At 38.6% G+C, this 16,924-nt stretch overlaps 1 pseudogene; it reads right to left on the reverse strand.

The window, feature by feature from the left end:
• Positions 1-49: 49 nt before the first annotated feature.
• LOC127450855 (monocarboxylate transporter 7-like) lies at positions 50-11,239 on the reverse strand (annotated as a pseudogene).
• Between the last annotated feature and the right edge of the window lie 5,685 nt (positions 11,240-16,924).

The following is a 16,924-nucleotide window of genomic DNA, read 5'->3' on the forward strand; positions in this document are numbered from 1 at the left end:
CAAAGAAAAATGGAATACCTAGTGCCTCAATTCGATACCTTTGCAGCTGTTTTTTTTTTTATTTTTTTTTTATTTTTTTTTGATTTATGTGGATATTTTAAATCCTCTTATCAAAATAATTCATGCTAAACGATTTAAAGTCTCTTACGCTCAGTACAGACCTGCTTTCATTGTACAGTCTAACCTATGCTTCCTCACTCTTCATCACTGACTCAATAAAAACCTTTTCAAAAATGTTCATTTGGATGTTTTTGTGGAGTAGATTACATTTCAAGGAATTCTGTAGCTGGTTTTAATTTCTATAAATTCATGTGTAGAGTTACTATACATGTCAATTAAAATAAAAGTGCAAGTCCACTTCACTAACTCTAGGCTGTAGTGTTGCACCAAATAAATAAATAAAAATAAAGAGTTCTACTGGACACCCAGACCTTTAACATACAGCAACATAATCACTAGGTGTGCTTATGGTGATCAGCCTCTGTAGAAGTAACCAAATAACCACCACACAGGACACGATTATAAAAATCATGTTTATTCTACAGTGATCGTATGTAACTGCCATATTCAGTTGTGCAGTATCTCACAGGCAGAAATCTGCATTACAATTTTTATTAAAAAATAAAAACAAATAAAAACCTTTACAAATCAAGATAAAAGTATGCCCAAAATGTGTCTTCTCATCTAAAGTATAAAACATAAGTATACAGTATTTATATACATTATGACAAATAAACGTGTGTACAGAAGAGGTACATAAGAGTTCAAGTCAAGGAAAGATTTTCAATGGGATTTATCAACAGACTCGTCTCATGCAGTAGATTCGTGCAAGAATACATTAAGTTCTATTTGCATTTTAAAGTCATCTCATTGCTCATACACTGTAAATTCTCTATAACACATCTTCTGCCATTTATGTAAATTAACATTACATTTGCAACTTTAATCAAGATTTTTATTGTATTAATATACAAATATTATTAATGATCTTTGAGGAAATTATTTACAAAGCACACTCCAAATTCTGGCGATAACATTACATTCTTGGGAATTTTGTAGGAACTTTTCAGTGTTTTTGTTTGTTGGCTACAAGATACTTAGCAGGAATTCAAAGGGACCCATTTTTCTATGATAAAGCCTTTGACATCTGTTCTGCACAATTAATCTCTCATAAAACATTTCTAAAATGAGTGATGGCATTAAAAAAACATGGAAGACTTGCAGGTGCAGTAGGTAATGCCCCTCTGTAATTTGACTGTACGTTGTCATCTGTAATGGGAAATGTTTTCAAGATTAAGTGGTCTGAGTCCATGTAAAAGGGTACTTGACAGCTCTGTAATTTAGCTTCAGCTTTGAATGTGGCTTATGCAAACCAATGCAAAATAAATAAGCATATTGGCCACCTCACTTATAGCAGCAACATATGGCCTGAGGTTACATTTTTATATGTTACAATTAAAGCAGACACAAGATGCGTTCTGTCACTGGAAAGGAGCCTCAAAACTCTTCCTGTAACAGTTTCAATAAATAATAAATGACACAATAAATGTAAACACGTTTTAGTGATTATGATCAGAGACTAAGAAAATGTGCAATAAATTAAACCCTTCTCTAAACGTTTTGTTTGATGTATATTTGAATTGTGACTGGGTTTGTGTATGGCAGTCTTTAGGGGAATCATTCAAGTGAAGGATAAAATGTGTGTGCGCATGTGTCTTGACTCTTCAGGTGAGGCAGCATTCATACAGGCCAAGGCAGGACTGTTGTCAATCTCTATGTCCACTTCTACGAAGTCAGCAGGGGCATCATCACTACCCTGTGAGGTGGAGTCTGTGAGTTTTTTGCCCCAGGTGATTCCCTCTCCTAAGGCAGATGCCAGTTTTAACTGGACGCACCAGTCCAAGAAACAGAGCCCCGACTCCCAGGCCAGCCGCACAGGAATAAAAGGCTGATCCGTAATTTTGAGTCACATCTATCAAAAAACCTGAAAACAAAAAAACAAGACTATTGTCATAATGTGTATCGTCATGTGCCGCATAGACAAATTTATTAGCAAGTTTCCTTTTACAAGTAGTTTACATAAGCTTGCGTTTGTAAACTTGTTACTTGTAAACTATGTAAGGTAGGGTGTTATGTAGTTGCTAAGGTTCTCACACTGAGTCCATTTAATTACCAAAATCTCCTTATTAAAAAAACAGACTATGCAAGAAAACAGTGTTTACATGAGACTTGAAATCATTCAATTATTATCTGTTTTTGACATCAAAGCATTGACAGGCATGTGCACAACACTTGAACTTTGGGTAAGCCCATAAGAATCCCGATAAAAGTGTTACATGCAGTGCATAATCGGGTAATGGGCAAAAATCTGTGAGCCGATAATTTTTTGCTTAAACCTTTTTTGACCATAACCCAATAAATGGAAAACCGATTAAGGCGTTTACATGACCACGTACAGTATATTGTCGACTTATTGCACATATTCTGTGTTTCCCAGTTCTGTTCTCCCAACACTGCACATGAAGGATGTGTCCCCCATCTAAAACACATGATTCAACTCATCAGTTGATTAGTAGAGTGCTTCAAAACCTGAAATGTTGTGTCAGATAAGGGAGTCATCCAAAATGTGTAATGTTTCGGGGCCTCCAGGGAAAGGGTTTTGAAACACATATCTAAAACTCTAAAGAAAGTGGTTATGAATTTTCCTTGTTTTAATAAGTCAGTCTAAAGAGGCTATGTGTTTACCTCCAAGAGGTGGACCGGCCAGTCCTGCAAAGCTCTGGATGCAGACGTAGACACCAACAGCCGAAGGCATTCTCTTGATGCCGATCACATCATCCTCAGCCAGCATGGGGATGTGACTGGAGGCCATGGTGCCCAGGAGGAAGCCATTGAGACAAGAGCAGGCCATGAGCCCCCAGAACTCCATGACGAAGGTGAAGATGACCAGCACTGGACATAGCAGCACTGTGCAAATCAGCAGAATGTAGAGTTTGCAAATGGGCCTGCGATTGAGGACCCAACCTATGGAGAGACGACCTAGAATCTCAGCCACTGCCATGGCCGAGAGCATGTATGTTGCACTGTCGCTCGGCTCACACTCGGCTCAATCACATAGAGCTGTGGAGCGAAGAAGCCCAGTGTGGCAAAAAGGCCAAACAGTGCATAACAGTTGAAGCTGGCATCCCTGAGTACAGAGAAGTCCAACAGCTTGGGTCTAGAAACCCTTGACTCCTCTTTTCCTCCTCCTGTAAAGCTTTCTTAAGTGGGGTGTCTTCGTTGTCCTTTCTGTCCTCCTCTTCCCTAAGTTTTTTTTATTCCAGTAGAGTCCGGCTCTGTGGATTCCTGACCCTGAGACAGGTTAGTTTGAGAGGAGGAGATTGATTGGACTCCTGAGTCCACGGAACTGAAAGAGGTATGTGTGAATTCATTCTCCAGGTCGTATTTGGATTCAGGTTCCTTTAGTGGGGATGTAGCACCCTCTGTGAAGGGTTTGGTTTTAATGATTATTGGCTTTAGAAGTGCCCCAAAGATGGTGATTGATGCCTGCAAAATTCCAATCATGACCAAGCAGTAACGCCAGCCGATCTGCTCCTTCGATGCATTCAAAGCTGCAAAGTGGATTTAAATAAAAAGAACTGCTTTAGTCATTTATTGTATAAAATGAAAAATAAACTTTTTTTAAAGGAAGAGTTCACCCACAAAAGAAAATTCTTTCATCATTTACTTAACCTACTGTTGTTCAAAACCCATATGACTTTCTGTCTTTCGTGGATAACCAAATGTGATGTTGTGCACAATGTTAATCTCAGTCACCATTCATGTTCATTGCATACATTTTTCCATACTATAAAAGTGAATGGTGACTGAGTCATTCTGCAGTTCCACAGAAAAGTCATACGGGTTTGGAACAACTTGAGGGTAAGTAAATGATGAGACTTTAAATTTTTGGGTGTACTATCTTTTAAACATGTCTGAAAAGCATTTCACTGTATGTGAAAATTAAAAAATGTTTAGCCAAACATTTGAGTTCCCAAGAACTTTATGACTATTCAAATATATTTGACTTCAAAACACACTTTTACCATGTTAGTTAAAGTACATGCTTGGCTAATTTGCATCACACCTGAACAGCCAATTCCCTTGCAACTTTATAGAAACATACAGACTTATCTATTGTTTCAATTATATCAATGCACTTTTTCTCTGACTTTTATGTCTGCTCTAGCTTGTAACACTTCTCATTTTATTGCCTCCTTAGGATGAATCGCTTATGCTGTGTTTCTCATTTGTAAGTCGCTTTGGATAAAAACGCCTGCTAAATGAATAAATGTAGATGTGATAAACTTGCTTGAGTCAGTTTAGGGAGTGCTGTCATGCAACTGTCAATCATACCTGGTGCTAGAGCTAGTAGGGAGAAGCATTCACCAGTGAAGGCGATGCATGTGACAAGAGAGTGGCGCTTGCTGAAGTACTGCGAGAGGATGGTGACTGTTGGCAGGAAGGTCAGGCAGTAACCCAGGCCTGTAAATAAATAGCAAAGGAGATGACAGCCACTGGTCCCTTCAACACAAGGGGCTCAGGTCAGTCTGAGGGCCGGGCTCAAGCGCTTCTGTGGGACAAACTGGACAAATGGCTGAAAGAAAACTGTATTTAAAAGAGACAAAAGGAGAGACAAAGATTGGCGAGGTTAGGATGCATCAATTAATAACAGGAGGGAAAGGATGTTTTGGTCATTGGGGAAAGCTAGCAGTGCATCTTGTGGGAAAAGCACACACTCTGATGGGTCATGATCTGAAAAGTAAAAGAAGTATGTGGTCAAAACTAGTGTCAATTGAAACTGGAACAATGTTTAATCAATTTATAAGAGAGTTTATAAAAACACATCAGCCCCCTATAACAACAAATTAAGGGATTCACCATAAGTGGACTGAACGGATGGATAGCAAATATTTGTTATACAAAAATAAGATGCTCAAAATATTGTAGCTGTTTATTTTTTTTTTATAGCACTTACATTCAAATCAGAATTTGTACAGTGGGGCATTTAACATGCATTATAGGCCAAATTTTGATGATTTATATAGTGTGTGTGTGTACATGTTTATACTACATTGTGAGGACCAAATGTCCCCACAAGGATAGTAAAACCTGAGATCACCTACCTTGTGGGGCCCAGCCAGCAGGCCCCATGAGGGAAATGTCTTAGTAAACGATGTTTTTTTTTTTTTTTTTAAATTTTATGTAAAAATGCACAAAGGTTTCTGTGAGGGTTAGGAGATAGAAATTATCGTTAGATCTGTATAAAATCCATAAAATGCATGGAAGTCTATGGAGAGTCCCCACAATGATATAAAAGTGTGTGCGTGTGTTAGTGTGTTATATGTAGTACAGTTCACATTTGGATAGTGTTTGAATCTCAATGACACAATAAGAGACATTCTGTTCCAAAAGTCACTAAGAATGTCAATAGTGATCATTAATAATTGTTAACTAGTGAACCTGTGGCAGGATCAGCCCAGTGAAATACCAGTCACAGCACTGCTTGAATTCCCTCTCTGTATTTTAAAAAAGGATGAGTGAATAGAAAAGGATGTCATGTGTACCAAGAATTTTTTTTAATCAAACAATAATTCAACACAGAAAATAATTCTAGGCAAATTATGGAAACCATGTAATTTAGTGATCCAACAGCAAATAGGTGGCAGCCATTCAAAAGCGAAGCTGAGAAAGCAATTCTGAGGCTTTAATGCGAACAAACTAGAAAATATAGCATTGCAAATGCTTTCCATATTTTTGTCTAATCAATTTCCTTTTCAACAATAAAAAAGTTAGTCAGTTCACAATTTCACGCCACCCAAGGGAAAATGTTTTCAGTCATACTTAAACTCAAATTTTCACTACATTTTTCAACTCAATATATTATTTTGAAAGGCTGGTTCCTGAAATGTATGTCTAACATATAACTCACATTAACACACTTTGTCGCACAAATATACACAGTGCATTTACCTGCAACGATTCCCATGGTGATGTACATCTCAACGATGGATTGGGTAAGGGTTGTTGTGATGGTACCCAGGCTGAACAGGAGTCCACCAAGCATGATGACTGGCCGATAGCCAAAGCGGTTACTCATCACTGTGGAGAGGAGAGCTGCGGGCGAAATGACACTAAATCAAATAATCACTGACACTGTATGTTGATGATAACACTCAAGGAACAAGTCTTCCTATTTTCACACACTGTAATACATTTGCACGTTTATAACTCATTACTAATGCGTGACATTGAAAGAAATGAAGCGCTTCCTTTTCGAGTCTTAAACTGTCCATTAATGGTGGTGTTTTATATCTACTGAGGGAATTAGGACAGTATCACTAGCAAGTTTTGCTTTGGGTAATCAGTGTCTATCTAAGCCCTTTTGAGTGACTGCCTCGATGAACAAGAACACAATTTTTGAAATCCTCTCAGCTGGGAAAATGTGAATCCATCTGTAGAGTCATGACATGATGGGGCTACTTTGTCACTGGGTAAAGTGAGTGAATCTCTGGTCAGCTCTCATAACAGCCAGCAGCCCTTATACAGCACAAGTCAGCACATCCATTAATCGGGGCATCACTTGCTCTCAGCGCAATTCCAAGGCAGAAACGCTGCACTTGGCAGTCTGGATCAGTTTGATAGGTTCACATTGAAGGACCTCCAAATCTGTTTGTTCGTTTGTTTGTTTTTTGTTTTTTTCATGCATATTCAGTGCATTACAGGGCTCTTACTCCTGTTGACTTAAATTTCTATGACTTTTCCAGGCATTCATGTTTACTAGATAAAGATTGTTTTGTTTCTGTTTTGTTTTTTGTTTTTCAATTATTTTATTACACTCACATAGAGCAATTTCAAGCAGATTTTTATTGTAGAGTTTAGCATTTAAGATGTTTTCATGTCCATGATTTTTCCAGGCATGGAAATCACACTTTAAAAATTCCCCAGCGGTTTTAATTTATGTGAAAATAAGATTGGAAAATCACACTCATGAACATAATACCTGAGATCTGGTGAGCCAGCTTGTCTCTTAAAAAATAGTTCACCCAAAATTATATGCCCACAAATGTGGTTTCATAACCTCTGGTTAAAAGCGGTGCTAACCCCGTTTAAAAAATTTGCTTTAACTGGGGTTAAAAGCAGGGTTTAAAAAGTCGAGAATCCCTGGTTAAGCACAGTGCAAAAAGCCCTTTTAAATGTTTAATGTCTCAAGACTGATATACCTGTAAAGGCCATAACAAAGACACAGATGGAAACGACCCAAGACACTCTGCTGTTGGATTCACCAAAGCAGCTCATCAGGTCCTTGAGGAAGATTCCAAAAATCTTGATGATGCCATAGGTGAAAACCTCCACGAAGAAGAAGGCAACAGCCACCACCCAGCCCCAGCCACCATCTGGCACTTCAGCATACACATTGGGGCTTGTGCAGCCCTTTAGAGGAGACATCAATCCTTTCATCTTTGATGCTGATGTTTCTACAGATGTGATTGAACAAAGTTACAGGAGTGATTAAAGTTGTTAAAAGCAGATCATGTGCAAGAACAAAGTTTAGCAATGAGTTCAACTCTTCTTAAAGGAATATTCCGGGTTCAATACAAGTTCAGCTCAATCAACAGCATTTACGGCATAATGTTGATTACCACAAAAATGTATTTAGACTCGTCCTTCCTTGTCTTTAAAACAAGCAAAAATCTGGGTTGTGGCACTTACAATGGAAGTAAATGGAGGCCAATCCTTAAATGTTAAGATACTCACTATTTTTTTTTTTTTTATAATTATATGTATTTATCACACATTATACATTTGCACATATACAGTGAAATTCTTTTTTTTCCACATATCCCAGCTAAGCTGGGGTCAGAGTGCAGGGTCAGCCATGATACAGTGCCCCTGGAGCAGATAGGGTCAAGGGTCTTGCTCAAGGGCCCAACAGTGGCATCTTGGCGGTGCTATTTAAAAGGTATAGCCACAAGACATAAACAATATGTATATAAACATGATTTTAGTGTAATAAAATTACTTACAAACCTTTTCTGTGTAGTTATCTCAAATTTTACAACTTTGCTGCCATGACAACCTATTGGTATAAACCCTAAACAGCTGTAAAAAAAAAAGAAAAAATTATTTTTACCATTTTGCAGCTCAAGTAATTCACAAGTTTTAACAGAGGTATTAATGTAAGTGCTTTTATAAAATTATAAGCTTCACATTTCTGCCTTTAAATCCTCAAAAAATTGGCCCCATTCACTTCCATTGTAAGTGCCTCACTGTAACCTCAATTTTGTCTTTTTTTTTTTTTTAAAGACAATTTTTTTTGTGGTAATCAAATATCCTTGACTTTCTGAAAGTCAGTGAAATCTAAGTAATTCGCTTACAAGAACTGCAGTTATTTGTTGTATACTTTAATTTTCATAAAATTAGACATCTGTATCTATTTTGTTAAACAGAGAAAGTTTTAGAAATGATAACATTTCCACATTAGCTATTGCCACCCATTGACGATATTTATGCCTCAAGGATCCATTTTACTTTATCGAGGCTAACCCATAAAAATTACTTTCATTGGTGTAACTTAATTTGTCTGGTTTATTTAGAGAGATCAAATAACACTTTTGATTTGAATAAAATCAGCTGATTATTTTTTATCCCCTTTTCTCCCAATTTGGAATGCCCAATTCCCACTACTTAGTAGGTCCTTGTTGTGGCAGGGTTACTCACCTCAATCCGGGTGGCAGAGGACAAGTCTCAGTCGCCTCCGCTTCTGAGACCATCAATCCACACATCTTATCACGTGGCTTGCTGTGCATGACACAGTGGAGAATCCACATGTGGAGGCTCATGCTACTCTCTGCGATCCATGCACAACTTACCACACTCCCCATTGAGAGCGAGAACCACTAATTGCAACCACTAGTAGGTTAACCCATGTGACTCTACCCTCCCTAGCAACTGGGCCAATTTGGTTGCTTAGGAGACCTGGCTGGAGTCACTTAGCATGCCCTGGATTCGAACTCGCGACTCCAGGGGTGGTAGTCAGCGTCAATACTCGCTGAGCTACCCAGCCCCCTTAAAATCAGCTGATTTAAATGTTGCCACATGAAGCATTTTTAAGTTACCAGACAAAACATTTTTACAGCACAGTTGAACACAAGAGGCAGCAATGGGCTTTGTCTGGTTGTTACACCTCTCATATCTTTAATCTGCCCTGTCTGCTGTCTTATTTCACCTTTCAAGGTGCTCCAAATCCATTTGTGTGCAATAAAACTTGTCATGTAACCACTGTGGATGGCTAATAACAGTAATTGGTGGTAGAGTCTAAGCAAAACAACACTTTCAGAAGTCATTTTTGATCAAATCTAGACAGGCTCCATTTCCAGCAGCCATCACTCCAACGCATTATCCTTGTGTAATCATGCTAAATTGTTAATTTGGTACTAGAAAATCACTTGCCATTATATCAAACACAGTTGAAAGCTATTTGGTTCATTAAATGAAGCTTGTCTTTGTGTTTGTTTTTGAGTTGCCACAGTATGCAATAGACTGGCATGTCTTAAGGTCAATATTAGGTCAAAAATGGCAAAAAAGAAACAGCTTTCTCTAGAAACTCATCAGTCAATCATTGTTTTGAGGAATGAAGGCCATACAATGCTTGAAATTGCCCAAAAAAAAATAAAAAAGAGGATTTCATTCAAAGGTGTACATTACAGTCTTCAAAGACAAAGGACAACTGGCTCTAACAAGGACAGAAAGAGATGTGCATGGCCAGATGTACAACTAAACAAGAAGATAAGTACATCAGAGTCTCTAGTTAGAGAAATAAACACATCACATGTCCTCAGCTGACAGCTTCATTGAATTTGACCCGCTCAACACCAGTTTCATGTACAACAGTAAAGAGAAGACTCAGGGGTGCAGGCCTTATGGGAAGAATTGCAAAGAAAAAGACACTTTTGAAACAGAAAAACAAAAAGAAAAGTTTAGAGTGGGCAAAGAAACACAGACATTGGACAACAGATAATTGGAAAAGAGTGTTATGGATCTTAACCCCATTGAGATTTTGTGGGATCAGCTAGACTGTAAGGTGCATGAGAAGTGCCCGACAAGACAGCCACATCTATGGCAAGTGCTACAGGAAGCGTGGGGTGAAATGTCACCTGAGTATCTGGACAAACTGACAGCTAGAATGCCAAGGATCTGCAAAGCTGTCATTGCTGCACATGGAGGATTTTTTTGATGAGAACTCTTTGAAGTAGTTTAAGAAGATCTGAACATTTCTTTCAAACTTGGGTGAATAAAAGTACCAAATTCTTTCCATAAGAGCTAAATCTGTACATTATTCTAATCTTTTGGCCGCCAGTGTATATGTATATTAATGTTTAGCTACTTTTGAAATAAATATAACTTAAAAACCATAATTTTACAATAAAAACAATTAGTTATGAACTAGACTTTCCCCAGACAATTGTGACGTGGATTGTTTTAACTACCAAGACTAGACACACAGAGTTGGCATGCTTGCACAGACATTGTCCTAAAGTCGTCGACGATGTTAAACGCACTCGTGGTTGCATCTGAAGAGAAATAAGCTGACGCATTAAGTAACTTTATCAGGGCAGTTGCCTCCAAACGTAGTGCAGCAGGACTTCGTGTCCTCATGACGTCCAAACTCCAACATCCGATCCTCGGAAGCAACGATAAAGTGAATCATCGACATCGTAACAAAACCGTTTTTCCCATATAAAACGCCATAACAGGGCATCTTCTGTAAATTCAGTCACGTGCTCTGGTCGAGAGACTCACTTGCGCTCCAAATAATAATAATAACTTAACAGTTCCAATATTTTTAACTTACCAAAGCGTTGAGGAAACGATGAATCGAAATAATATTTTCGGCGGAAAAACGTAAGAAAAGAAAACCCAACAGAGCTATATAGCTTCCTTGTTGAAGTGCTAACTGGAGAACATCTCGACTAGTCAGAGCATCCGCAGTCACGTATGAGAAGAGCACGAGTCTTGAGGAATCTACGATTTAAATCAAATTTACTGTCACCGAGCGTGTAATCTCGTCTATATTTGACTACCATAATAATTTAAACACGGACTATACTGCTAGATACAGTGTCATCTGTCTGTTTCTTCTAACTGAGGCTTTGACAGTATTTATACCGGCTGGAGTCTGTATTAAAGCGCGGGCGCGAGTGCTGCCTGCTGTTACTATTCGTCGGGAGCGCGCACTGCACTTCTCAGTGGAGCAGCTTTTCTCAAGAACTGTTTGAATGCGCTCAAATTTCACCTGTCTGTTCACAGTAAAAAACAAACAAACAAACAAACAAACCTTTTAAACACCGGAACGTTATTTTAATCTCTCAGCTCTGAGTTAGATAATCTGTGATTTAATCGAGACATATATCAGTAGTCTGTTTTGTTGCATGAAAATACAAGCTTTTCAAAATAAGTTTTAGATCTCGGTGACCTTCTTTTAATGAACAACATTGTGAAAAATAATGACACTTTTTGAGGAACAGAACAGGACTTTGAACTTGTGATGTGCGCGTCTTCGTAGTGACATTAGGCTCGTTTGAGATGCCAAACGCCTCCTTGAAAGTAGACGAGTAGACGGCTGCAGTCAGGGGAGGAGTGAAATAAGAGCTGTCAAGTCCAGCAGCTGTCACTTCTCCTAGTGGATCATACACCTTCGAGATCAAAGGCAGATATCGCAGGATTCACGTTCATGTGTTTTGTTGTTAATAAAGTGGATGCATTTTACATTCTGTTGCTTTTAAATGAAAATAAATATGGAGAAACAGGCTGCACCTACTGAATGAATACGTTAAGTGAAAGGTCTATGGAGTTGCATGGTGCCATGCGAGGTTCGGACGTGTGAACGGCGAGCTCTGTGCACTTTGCTAGTTTTAATATATTTTGTGTCATAAACCAGTGAGATTCGATACACCATTATTCTTAACTGTTCTAGGAAGACAATATGTCAAAGAATTCAAAATCCTCTGGCTCTGGAGACATTAAAAGACACTTACGTGCTCAAGCTGAAGCCCCCGAGCAGCAGGCCGCAAGCCCGATTTGGACGGTGAGGTGAAGGAAATTCGGCAACAATTGATGACATGTCGGCAATGCTGACAAAGGTCATTGCTGACTTGGAGGAGCTTGCTGTAATACGTCATGCCATGGAGACGAAATTCACTGAGATGGTTACAAGAGTGGCGGATTTTGAGAAACGGATCGATTATCTGGAGTCATCAGAGAGGGAATCAGCTGCTAATCCGCTGGCGACCAAGGCGGACTTGGAGCGCGTTTGGGAAAAGTTGGAAGATATGGAGAATCGTAACCGGTGGAATAACATCTGAACTGTTGGAATTCCTGAGCGAGCAGAGGGTCAGAATATGGTGGAATTTCTGGACGGGCTCTTTCCGAGTCTGCTCGACATAACAGGCCATAAGCTGGAAATCGAGTGAGCTCACAGAGTTCTAGCTCGGAGATCCGCTGAGGGAGACAGGCCCCGATCAATTCTGGCCAAATTCCTGAGATCATCCGATAAAGATATTGTATTATGCAAGGCAACGAGTAAAGGAAGGCTTTCTTGGAAGAACCACAACATTTTCTTGTTCCCAGACTTTGCGAATTCGACAAGAGAGAAACGTGATTGATTCAAGGAATGCAAGAAACTCTTACATCAACAGAAGGTCGCTTTTGCACTGATGTTCCCGGCCAAATTGAGAATAGATGCTAAGGATGTAAGTATTTACATGTCCCCAACAAGCATTGTCCTTCATAGAGACAATGGAGTAAGTCACTGTGTGATACTCACGTTGCAGCCGAGTGAGCCTAACTCACTGAACATTCACTTGACTGCCTTAGGAAACTGAACGGCTTTTTTGTTTTGTTTTTTGTGCTGGTTCCACTAGGGGCTGAAGCTTTTTTTGTGGAGGAACACACCTTCGGGACAGTTATGTGGATGAATCTATACGTTCTTTGTGTTTATCCTGCCTGTTGACTGGAGTTTGTTTTATAGATTTTCTTCTGTTATGTAATCCCCCCCCCCAAAAAATATACTCTGGGAATGGTGATTACTGCTTTTGGAAAAGGTCATGAGGCATCAGTGTATTACTCCTTGCTAATTCAGAGTCTGGGGGTCAGAGCTTTAACTTCTAACAAGAGATTATGGGATAAAGATTTAAACTTGGTATTGGAGGAGGGAGAGTGGGCTAGGATTCTAAAAAACATCAAGTCAGCATCTAGAGATGCAAGAGTTCGCCTTATGCAATTCAAGATTTTACATAGATTCTATTGGACCCCCTCTAGATTGTAAAGGCTTGGTCTTAAAGACACTCCCACCTGCTGGCGATGCCAATCAGAAGATGGAGACACAACCCATGTTTTTTGGGTATGTGTTTTTCAAGAATTTTGGTTGAAGGTTCAGAGTTTTATATGTGATATTTTGGGCACTCATACTTTACTTTGCCTCAGACTCTGTATTTTGGGCGATGGGGCGGTCATAAATTTGTGGGATAAACACATAAACAATTGTGTTCTGACCAGTATTACGATTGGTAGGCAGATCATTTTAAGAGGATGAAAGTCGGATGGAGCACCCTCATTTCCAGAGTGATGTGCAGAGATGGGGAGGGTGGCAGCTTTCGAGGAGGTGTCAAGCAGAAGGCTGGGGGTTCGGGATTTGTTTGATAGGAAATGGGACAATTATTTGGTGTTTTTGGAGGACTCTCTGGGAGGGGCTGTGGAGAGAGAAGTTTAGTTTTAATTATATATGATTATTATATTTTTTTTAATTATTATTATTATTATGGTTCTTTTTTGTGTGTGTATTCTTATTTGTGACCACAGGGGTGTTCCTTGGGGGTCAGGGTGGGGCTGGTGATTGGGGAGGGGGAGGGGTAATAGTGGGGGTTATTATTTAATATTTAAAGAGTAGGGGGGCCTGGGTAGCTCAACGAGTATTGATGCTGACTACGACCCCTGGAGTCGTGAGTTCGAATCCAGGGTGTGCTGAGTGACTCCAGCCAGGTCTCCTAAGCAACCAAATTGGCCCAGTTGCTAAGGAAGGAAGAGTCACATGGGGTAACCTCCTCGTGGTCACTATAATGTGTGGTTCTCACTCTTGGTGGGGTGCATGGTGAGTTGTTCGTGGATGCCAAGGAGAATAGCGTGGGCCTCCACACAGGATACGTCTCTGCAGTAACGCACTCAACAAGCCACTTGCACGGATTGACGGTCTCAGATGCAGAGGCAACTGAGATTCATCCTACGCCACCAGAAGAACTGAGAGCGCTTTGGGAATTGGGCATTCCAAATTGGGGAGAAAAGGGGAGAAACAAATATTCAAAGAGTAAATTGTGGATCAGTGTTGACTCGAGACGTGAACTGTTTCAAACGATTCAGTCCGATTTGGTGAACATATATAAAAAAATGAGTGATAACTTGAGAAAAGTTTTGCCTGAAGAGTCTTTTTGGGACTGGTTTGACAGTAAAGTAGTTACTGGGATAGAGGGCTTGGGGATGGGATATAGTAAAAAAAAAAAAATCTCCAAAATCATTTTTCTTCTGACAGTCTTACAGGTGGATTATCATAGAGATTAAGTAACAAACTAACTTTGTTATATAAGGATAGCTTGCATCATTGACTTTAGCAAGAGTTTTTAGTGCACTGAAAAAAAATAAAATAACCAAGTTTAAGATTTATGCATTTCAATTTCATAACAAAATTACATTAAATGTATGTAATTTAATTAAATAAAATAATAAAATAAAAATTACACAATTCAGTTTGATTGAATTTTGTTATGAAATTAAAATGCGTAAATCTTAAAAAAAAAAAAAAAAAAATTAAAAAATAGGCTAAAATTTTTGTTTTTTAGTGTGTAATTGCATATTTTTTGTACCAATGTTGTACTTTTCTGTTATTATCTATTTTATCTACACTGGTCTCTGAGATGTATTTTTTATTTTTTTTCTGAAGCCTTGGCAAGATTAATAATTATTAACATTTTAAGATTTTGTTAGACTGTAGATTTCCTCATAACAAGAGTTCATATGATCATTACATGCTGACTTCCGATGCCTGGTTAAATTATACCACTTTGTACCCTACTCAGTGTGATAGACCCTAACAAACAAGGTTGCAGCATTGCTGTATATGATCCTCAAAATTAATTGCTGACCATCCAGTCATTTTAACTTTACTGAAATGTGAATGCAATGGTGAAAGCAGAGCACTGGGATAATGCAAATCAAAATACATGACCATAAAACACACGCCTGAATATACAGTAGATTGATAAAGGATTATATGAAGTGTACTTGTAATGAAATGTTGCCCCTTGCACAGCAACCAAATCTTTTACGTAACTGTGTATATGTTATGATTATATTTTCAGTAACTTCCAAAGAGTAGACTTATGACAGATATTTGAGAGACTATGTTAGTCTTGCAAGTTCAAGCACAAACAATCAGTTTGGAAATGTTAATTCTTAGCAGAATATTGTTCAGTACCTTGGACAGCTCATGTAAGACACATCATGTCCATTTTTTTATATTCAAATTTGACTTTTACTGGGGATGCTCAAAAGCAGTCTAACCATAGGGCATGTTCATTTTAGGGCATGGTACGTACAAATTGACTTTTTTATTTAAGGAGGTATTCTGAATGGACCTTTCTGTGAACCTGTTGGCAGACACCCTCTGGAGACACCAAAATAGTATTCACCTTACAACAAATATTCTGTCTTAAATTGATGTTTGGTAACCAGAACTTGCGAGATAAGATATGTTCACATTCCTTTGTAGCATTTTAGAATTACCAAAAAAGTAATTGCAAAATCCAAAGTGGATCAAGCAAGGAAATTGCTCATTGCTCTGTCCATAGATCAGACATTTATGACTCAATGGGCTCAATGTCTATGCCAGTAACTAAGCGTTACACATGCAGCTTCCACCAGCAGCATATCTTGTTGTTGAGCAGGAAACTGCATGTGGAGACTTTGATCAGAATGATTAACTGCACATTGCTCTGAGAAAAAATATTGTTACATTTTAGATAACTATCCACCTTTACACTATCATAAATATACTCACTTGTACATGCCATGTTGGAACAATTGTGTTTTTTGTTTTTCACTGTCATGAGCAGGTCATGAACAAATGTTTCACACTTCGCTCTGATCTTTAACCCCAACTCTATCATCTAGCCTTTGTTGTCATGCCTTTGTTGTCATGGCACCAGTCTTAGACCTGTGCCCTGTAGTTTTGAACGCTTTACATATCGTCCTTTTTGTGTTTATAAACCTTTAAACTTTCAGGACAGAATTTTCAACGAGTCACATAACATATTGAAACAGATTAATATCATTTTACAGAAATTATCAATAAAAGAAAGTGCCAGGAACATAAAGATATAAAATCTTTATTAAATTGGGGGTTTTTACTTGACTTCAGAGGCTTATCACAAAGCACTGAGGGATCAACAGAGTTGTTTTGACTGGATTTTGCCCAAATCTCAACATGTTCCATTGCCTATCAAAACAAATAATGTTTTCAGTGTGCACAGCTGACTCTTGAGATTGCTTAAGCGCTCATGGTCACTCAACAGGGATCATATTCTAAGGTTTGATATTCACACTATTTTGCTGACATGTTTATCTGAATTCTAAAACAAAACTGTGTGCAAGGGAACACATTGGCCTCAATGATCTCGTATTTGTCTATGTGTAGTTGACTTAACATGTGCATGAACTTTTTTGAATCTTACTGCTTACTGCTGTGACTAGTCCCCCTTTCTCAAATATATCACAGTTTTAAATAACCTTTTGCCTCCATTAGTTTATTTCATATGGTCCCGCAGGTGACAATGTA

Source organism: Myxocyprinus asiaticus, chromosome 13 (genome assembly GCF_019703515.2).
Source record: "Myxocyprinus asiaticus isolate MX2 ecotype Aquarium Trade chromosome 13, UBuf_Myxa_2, whole genome shotgun sequence".
NCBI lineage: Eukaryota > Metazoa > Chordata > Actinopteri > Cypriniformes > Catostomidae > Myxocyprinus > Myxocyprinus asiaticus.